This window comes from Nicotiana attenuata, unplaced genomic scaffold (assembly GCF_001879085.1).
Source record: "Nicotiana attenuata strain UT unplaced genomic scaffold, NIATTr2, whole genome shotgun sequence".
NCBI classification, from domain to species: domain Eukaryota; kingdom Viridiplantae; phylum Streptophyta; class Magnoliopsida; order Solanales; family Solanaceae; genus Nicotiana; species Nicotiana attenuata.
In genome coordinates, this window is record NW_017670382.1 from 84,750 (window position 1) to 94,417 (window position 9,668).

The window sequence follows — 9,668 nt, forward strand, 5'->3', positions numbered from 1 at the left end:
TGGTTTACTAAAGCAGGTTGTAAAGAAAAACCTTGCATTTATTGTTCTAAAACGGGTTATAAAGAAAACCTCGTGTTTATTATTTTTTTTTAAAAAAAAATCTGTTACAAGAAAAAAAACAGTTACGAGAAAGTTATAGATGTAATTCAAGCACATGTAAAGTTATTATTCAAACTTGTCAAAGTTCAGAAATAAAAAATTCTCGAAGTTATTGCAAAAAACATGTGTGGTCCTATTTCTTTTATCGTTAGATCACACCATTATTGAAGTTGAGACGTCTTCTTCATTAAGTGTCAAAATATAAAAGGGCCTCTTTTATAAAACTCATGTTATTTAGTCATGGGATTAACAGAAGCATTTTTCAAAGAACAAAAATGCAGACTATTCTTAAATCCTTAAAAATAAAAAGGCAAGGATAGGACATACGGAAGTGCAATGATAAATGAAAGCTTCCTAATATTTAAAACTAAAGACTAAGTATAAACTTAGTCATCGAATTGTTTATACAAAATGCCCATAACAAGAATCTGGGGACTTGTACTTCTAAAAATCAACCTTCAAGTGATAGCCAAGGGTTTGATTACAAAAACTCTCAAATGAACCCAAGAACTTTAATAATACTGTTTTCCAAATAGGTACCTGCAAAAAGAGGAATTCAAAAACAGATATAAATTTTTACTGAGAGGGAGAAGGATTGAAGAAGAGTGATCATCAGCGGGTTCAACTGGAACAACATCGCCAAACAAAAAAGCGAGTTGATTTCCAACCATGGAGTATCAATAGATGAAGTTTCAACTTGACTTGCATAAGGGGCACGATTGAGCTTTGAAGAGGGTGCATCACCTGAGGCAATTCCAGCGGTCATGGGGACTTCAACCGCAGAGATTTCAGTTAAGGGAGCTTTATTCACCGGAATTTCACCCACGGGAACATCACTCCGGTAGCTTCAGCTTCGGAAACTTCAATCGCGGGAGAAGGAAGTCCAATGGTTGTTGAGAGTTTTTCAATAGTCTTCATCACCTTAGCTAACTCTGACTCCAGATTAAAGTTTTTCTTGGCTGGCTTCAACTTAAGGCATCACGACGGGAGTTCAGAAAAGCCCAGCTTACATCAACTGCAGCCTTATCTTCAAGAAGCTCATAATCTTTTCCCAAGCCAAGCAATTTCATTTTTGAGACCTTCATTTTCATTCAGAGCTGAGTTATATAAGAGGCTTGGAGAGAGGCATGAGATTTTTCTAAGGCCTTCACCTGGTCTTCAGAAGTTCGCAGATTTATCTTGGGTCTGAGTCAAATTCTGCATCAAATCTCCAGCATAAATTTCTTTTTGACTTAAAAGAGCTCTAAGCTCTCTAATCTCTTCACTTGATTTAGATAATTGTTCTGAGAAAGAAGACTCGAGACGCTCTCTTTCTTTCTCAGCCTGGACTTGAAGAAGCCTTGACAACCGCAAGCTCTGAAGTAATGCTCTCACCTGCTGTTCCAGGTTATTCTTACTCTCTTGTAAATCTTCTATTGCTTAATTTGAGCACTATCAAATTGATCCTTCCAATTAGCTGCTTCCAACTGAAAGTCACGAGCTTCCCTCTCTGAATCAAGAACAGCCTTTTCAGAGTCACGTGCCACCTTCTCTAATAAAGAAATTCTGCTCATCAGCTCTGTACCAATAAGGTTGGCCTGAAAATGATAAGGAAAGAAAAATTAGAATTCTAGAAAAATTCTGGCAAAATTAAAGAAAGAAGGGGCATACCTTCAAGGTGGAATGAACTATGTCGTTCATCAGAGTCAGGCAGCTATGGCTATTCATTTTTTCTTTCTCAATTGGGCCTATTAAAGGTTCAAGCCAAACATCCGCCTGACCGGATTTCCTCAAAAGGCTGTTGTTAGCAGGCACTTCGATAGTCACGCTCCTCATAGCAATCCTTTTGCTTGTAGAACCCGCTTCTACATTGTGGACAGTAGAAGGAGGAGCGGTAGAAGAAGTAAAAACAGCAACGGGAGGTGCGGAAGAAGTTGGAGCAGATAAGGAAGGAACCAAAGGCACGACAGAAGAAGGAAGGGAAGGAACTGAAGGTATGGGAGTTGGAGAAGAAGATAGGGGAGGTTCATCCAAAACGGGTCCTAACTCGCCACTCTCAAAACCACTAATGAAAAGCTGGTTAAACGACTCATGAGTATCATGAGGGGTAGCAACATCATCATCAGAGACGAGATTAACAGGCCCGGTAGGAGAAAGGTGATGAGAAACTTCAGCTTCATCAGAGACGATACGTCTCCGAACTCTTGGCCTTTTCACCAAGGAACCATCCTCCTCTTCTTCGTCGGAGCTATCATCGTCTGTGGTTTTTCTTTTCAGAAGAATATCCTGAGCACTTTCTAAAGAAAGTTGGGTTCCTAAACGAGAAGCTGCAACTGCTTCAACCGTAACACCTCGAATAGCAAAACCTGACAAAGAGAAAATTGAAAGTTAAGGCAATAAAGGGAAAAATCTTACATACGAGAAAGACAAAAACGCATACCGTGAGTCTTTACTTTCCAACCATGACGATTAGAAATAAATTTCCAAGACCGAGCCTCCATAGGAGCGATCTTCAACAATTTATCTACCCAACCACGAAAATTGGAAATGTTCTCCACAACTCCCATGGTTGCTAAAAAAAAAGAAACAAAGTTAGAGAAATTTGTAAATTCGAAAGAAAGAGGTACGGGAGAGATGAGAGACTTACGTGCAAAATTTCACTTCTCAGGGAAGGGAACGTTTTGTTCACCCACTAAACCAAATGTGGGAGCAGCAATAAATCGGGAATACCAGCCACGATCCTTATCATCTTTTGGGCTCACCAAAACCCTCTTACTCCTAGCCACTAAGGTAAAGACGCCATTACGAAAAAGTCTAAGGGAGTATAGATGAATTAGGTGGGAGAAAGTGAAATCAACGTTTGCCAAATTGGCCAGATGCCTTAAACAAGCAACAGCCCTCCATACAAGCGGGCCAACCTGTGCTAAACAAACTTTGAAGAAACGACAGAAATCGAGAATTACTGGGTCGATAGCTGGTTTAAACCCAAGAGTAAAAGGGTATGTATAGACGAAAGAGAATCCAGTCATATATGAAGTAATCCTCTGAAGATTGGGGATTACAATGGGAAAATCGTTACTCCAGTGACAATCTGTGCGAACTATGGGAGCTAAAATCTCTGTAATCATAGTGGGGTAAGCATCAACACGATCCAAACCAGAAATTTGGGTCTGAAGTGATTGTCTATCATGCTGAAAAGATAAATCGTTAGGGACTATTTCTTCTACCAAGGGTTCCTGTAATGGTTCAGAGGCGGCTAGGAGAAGGCATGGCAGAACCACCAACACGAGAGGATCCTAAGCTACGAAGTCTCCCACCTCTTCTATGTCTAACAGGGGCATTGGGAAAATTGTCTAAAATATGAACTCTCTTAGGGTTAGGGTTCGAAGAAGACATGATGAAGAAGAAAAAGAAGTAAACAGAGATTCGCACAATTCAAGTGTTCAAGGAAAAAGTTTTATGTGGTAAAAGGTGAAAGGAAAAATTAAATTTATACTCATGGGCGACCGTCAAAAGTAAAAACGCAGTAATGGAAGGATCACAATAATGGTAATTGATACTTCATGAACAGTGGAGCCGAAAAGACAGCCTGATTTGTAAACTGTGGAACCAATAAGAAAATAACACATGTCTAAAGCATTAAATGGAAGTGATAATTAAAGCGTCAACTCTGTCAGAATATTAATGGTGACAAAAATTCTCCTTTAATGAATTCCACTTCCCAAATATTCAAACTGACGAATAAATGGAAAGTGGGGGGACTATCTGTATTGGGAAAAATTGTATTTATATATATATATGGTGACGTGTCATGACACGTAGACTGGTCAAACAGTCAAAGAATTAAGGTTGGTTAACAGACACGAGCAACAACAGATACGAGCAAGATAAATGAAGAAGGCACAAGCAATCATACAAATAATTCAACGCTCGTACCTATTCAAGACATTCAAAGGTCAAAGATCGAGAAAAGACAAAGAAATGAATCTGACAGCAAAAAAGAGGCCAGATACATCATTTAATGAGTATTAAATACTAGAAACGTTAGAGAATATGTATTTAATGTATATGATTGCATAACGTAACATTTAAGGTCATTAATTACCCATAATTGTCTTATTATGACAAAGGGAAAGTCTGTATTCCCAAAGCAGCTATAAAAGGGAAAGTCACAAACAACTGTAGGGACACGGAAAAAACACTACTGGAATATACTTTGATTTATTTGCTTTTTGATTATATTATTCAAAATCTCTTTCTTATATATTTTTCCGATTATCAGTAACCCGAGTTCTTCTAAATTCAAGCTTTGACCTAATATCTAATTTTTGGTTAAACAGTAAAACCTTTTATACTATAACGTAACTTTTATCTGTAATAGCAAATAACCTTCCTTAATTGTAAAATTACAAATCTCATTTTTTATAAAGTAAATATTTTTCAATTGAATTGATAGCGTGAAAATTTCTTTATACACTATAATCCATACCTAATATTTCGGGGAATCTATCTTATAAAGTGCTTTTAGAAAAGGCACTTTTAGAAAAAGAAATTGTATTTGACTAATCAATTTAAAAAGTGCATTACCAGCAATTAATATCTTATCAAGAAGAGCTAAGCAGTACTTTTAAAAAAGAACCTACTTTTTTCTACATCTCAAAATTGCTTCTGTTTCTACTCAAAATCACTTCTTTTTTTCTTTTTAAAGGTTTGACCAAACCTTAACTTTAGGAAAAAAAATACTTTTGGCCAAAAAATACGGCTACACAGGCTATAAACCACTCCTAGAAGATTAAAGAAAGTGTACTGAAAATTCAAACGCCCAGAACATATTGATTGTTCCAACAACATGTTATGTCGAGGAAGAGGCAAACCTGAAAATAAAGAACACCAAATTTTAACGTGGAAAACCCTTCAAATCGAAGGTAAAAACCACGGGATCACAAAGATCTAAAAAAACTCCCCTATAACAATAAGAGGGTTACAAAAGTTCTCCAAATTGGCTACACAACAAGTGCCAAACACAAAGCAACAATAGCAACAAGAACAACAACTAATCAATTGAAGAAAGAGGAGAATCCACAAAAATGAAGTTGTTAGAGGCTCGACATCAGATGATACAAGCCTCCAAATCCGATCTCCATCGTTCAAATCAAAGACCAAGATGTTACGAACACTCAACCAAAATTTTAGCCCGATCCAACGGTTAACGAATCAGAAAACGTGATTTGAAGTTGGCTGGTCGGAATAAAAATTTGCAACAAAACAAATACTTTTCTTCTCTCTTCTCTCTTGATGAAAGCTCTCTCAAAAACCACTCATGATCTATAAATAGGACAACCTTGAAGAATTGTTCTATGTTCATTGATACAAGTCTTTGAAAGATTTTAGCACATAAGAGTGGTTTTTGAGAGAGCTTTCATCAAGAGAGAAGAGAGAAGAAAAGTATTAGGACCGAAAAAATCAGGTGTCATGCGGAATCTAGCAAAGCAAACCTTGAACGACGATAAGTCCGACAACAAAAAAGAAATATACCAAAAGAGACACAAACATTTAACGTGGTTCGGTCAACTGACCTACGTCCACGGCGGAGATGAGCAATCCACTATGATAAAGGAGAGTACAAAATATCGAGAGAACAACCTCACGAAGAGGCAAACACAAGTGACACACTAACACTTGTCCCGTAAAGTTTTACCCCTAAACATGACTCTCAAACCCCATGTGGCTACATTGTGGATGCTACTGAATGAGAATAACGGATCTTCAATTTATAGAACTCCAAACCTTTTCAAGAAAAGGGACTAGCCAAATATGAAAGAATTTATATTTTCCTTCTAGGAAAAGAAAACCCCAATTATGTTAAATATGTTGTCCTTTCCTTTGTGAGATAGGAAAACCAATTATGGTAAGAAAATCTAGACAAATACCTAACAATTCTCCCCCTTGGCCTGGATATTCTGACAAAATAAACGTGATCCATCTTCTTCAGATAGCCTTCAACAAGTCGCATCTCCAAATCTCCGCCACATAGTTTGTCTCAACGTGCGTAGCACACCGGTCAAATTTCTCAGACAAAAATCACGATTATCGTCAAATATGTTGCGGCTAGAACTGAACCCGCCAAGATGAACCTGTTTTGAACCTCGCTCTGAGACCACTTGTTAGGACCGAAAAAATCAGGTGTCATGCAGAATCTAGCAAAGCAAACCTTGAACGACAATTAGTCCGACAACAAAAGAGAAATGTACCAAAAGAGACGCAAACATTTAACGTGTTTCGGTCAACTCACCTACGTCCATGGCGGGGATGAGCAATCCACTATAATAAAGGAGAGTACAAAATATCGAGAGAACAACCTCACGAAGAGGCAAACACAAGTGACACACTAACACTTGTCCCGTAAAGTTCTCCCCCTAAACACGACTCTCAAACCCCATGTGGCTACATTGTGGATGCTACTGAATGAGAATGGCGGATCTTCAATTTATAGAACTCCAAACCTTTTCCTACAAGAAAAAGGACTAGACAAATATGGAAGAATTATTTTTTCCTTCTAGGAAAAGAAAAATCCAATTATGGTAAATATGTTGTCCTTTCCTTCGTGAGATAGAAAAACCAATTATAGTAAAAAATTTGTACAAACACCTAAAGAAATTGTAGAGTTTCTTAAGGGTCATCAAAACTCTATACTTCAGAAATATCCCTTAAATTACGTAATTGAAGTCTTGCAACACTGACTATATTTCAATTCTCATTCTCCTCATAGAGTCCAGCAAATAGGTGCATAGAAAGCTTGCTAGCTAATATCAGCCTCAGCTAAGAGCTAAAACCCATAACGGCGTTATTCTGATTCACAAGGATCGGTAGTAAAATACCAACTACAAGGAGTAATTCATATTCAGCCGACTCTTCTTTTTGACATTTCATTGATTTCAATATCTAAGTTTGTCTGTAGACAATAAATTTGTGTCGAAAAAATAAAATCAAGACCGAAAAATATCGCAACAATCGTAGTATTTTATTTCAAATATTTGAGTGTTACAATCTCTATGAGCCCTCTTATTCTTCTTTCCAATAGTAAATAAATTCAAGGGCTTTCGAGCTTGATCTTGAATCTATATATGTTTCCACGAACGATGATCTTGAATTCAACTAGTACGAACTTTGATTTGAACTCGCACTCCTTGAACCTTGATTTGTTCTTCGTTCTTGAGTTTGAACTTGATTTGTTCGTCGTTCTTGAGCTTGAACTTGAACTTGATTGCTTGAAGCTTGAAACTTGTGGAGGAATTTGCAGTGTTTGATCCACGAGCTCTTTCTTGCTTCTTGTTATAACTTCTGGTGTCTTTTCTGGGTTATGAAGACCCCTATTTATAGTTGTGGGAGGGAAGAGTTATGATAAGAACAAACTATTTCCGACCAATCAAATTGAAGTGTGACAAGGCCGTATTTGATTGGTCAGAACATGTCACTTGCACACGTGGCGCGGTTTTATTGGCCTTTTAATGTGACTTGGCATGCCTTGTCATTTTGACACGTGGCATGTTCCTATTGGTCCTTCCGTTTGACTTGGCGTGCCACATCATTTGACACATGGTGCAAAATTGGGTCTCTAGGAAGATGACATATTGGGCCTAATGAAGTGGGCTCATCGTTCGTAGCCCAACTAAATGGGCTAGCCCAGTCATATTTATTGGACTTAAAGAATTAATTCAATTGTATTAGCCCATAATACTTATTTGGACTAAAATATAATCCAAATTATTTATTAAATCTCAATCCAATAAATTTTACATGCCTACAAATGCCCCCTACTTCAAGACTTGTCGGGTGTCTAAACTTTTGAAGACTGGGTTTGAAGTATGATAATTACACTGGATTACTCGAGCAAACTATAAAACTTTTCTATTTTTCTCTTGTAAAAAGTTTATATCTGTTATAAACATATATTATATTATGGATGTTCATTTAGTACTCCATTGTAAATAAGCTTCCTGAAGAAGCTTATCCATATGTGAATCCACCGTAAACATGTTTGTCTATTTAGTACTCTATTGAAAATAAGCCTCCTGAAAAAGCTTATCATTTTCAGTACTCCGTTATGGATAAATATTACCCCCAATAGAAGATTATCTATATCTGGGACAGTAGCAGCTTACAAGCAACTTACAAGCAGCTTACACAGCAACCTGCAGTAGTAGCTTACACAACAGCTTCCTTTCTTCTCTAAATAGAGGAGATTTCAGTTCATTATGTACATCAGTTTGAAGTTGAATAATATCTCTCTCTCTCTCTCTCTCTCTCTCTCTCTCTCTCTATATATATATATATATATATATATATATATATATATATATATATATATATATATTTGTCTTCGGTTTATTTACTTTAAAGTCTTTATTTTATAACACGTTATCAGCACGAGGCTCTGCCATTTTGAGCACTTACTTCAAATTTAATTTATATTTCAGTGTTCATCTCCGATGTAAGGCGATGCTCTTATATCCGTGGTTAGATCTTGTTCATTCCGAGCATCATAAGGCAGATTATATCCTTGAGGTGGTGAGCTTTTCTTCTTGGCGGTAGAGATGTGGATATCACTTACATCTGGAGTGGCCAAATTTGTGTAAAGTAAATTGAGTCTTTTGCTTATATTTGGTCTAATATCTTTATCATCGCTTGCTTGGTTATATGCTACGTATACAGTACCTATTTTGGTATTTATTTTCTTCATGCTAATTATCTTAATAAAGGATTATAAAGTGGATAACATTGTTAGATCCACTTAAACTCCAGCAGAGTTTGCAAGAAATATATAACCACAAAAGTGGTTATGTTTCGTATATCTCATTGTAACTAAATTTTGTTAACCACCAGAAGTTGTATATGCCTATAACCACCAGAAGTGATAAATTAGGCTTTCTATGGTTACAATTGAAGATAAGTTGGAGAAAATTTCTCTATATTACTTGCATGCCTCGATTTGCTCCTGAAGTAGCAATATCTTAAAAGAGGTTCTAAGCCGTCAAACATTTTGGTATGATTAATGCACGTTCAAATAATTATGTTCCGTTCCCTGAACGATGAGAACTTTTGATAAATATTAATCCATTCCTGAAGTGAATGTGACAATATTACTAAAGCTCATAAATATGAACGCGCTTTTGATGTGAATATATTACAATTCACCTCCAAGAAGAGGTAATATTATTGAGGGAATATATACTCAATATTTCGTATTTTAAATTTGCTCCTGAAGAAGTAACACAATTGAAATTTTCTCTTAAAGCAGGAAAATATTATGAAACTGTGTCTTTCTGTGCTTAAACAAAATAATAAGCTATTCAAAGTTATTTTTGAAGCATATTTTCATTCCCTGGAGTGAATGAAGAAATACCACAACTCATCTCCTAAAGAGGTAGAATAACAAAAGATATAAATCTTGATTTTGTTGCATAAAGATCATTGTCGCACGTACCTATTGTACGTAAAATATCTTGATTTTTTTTATTAAATATCATTCCAAGGCAAAAGTATTCTTGTAGAATGCTTTCTACTACAACCACATTAATATGTTTGGTTAG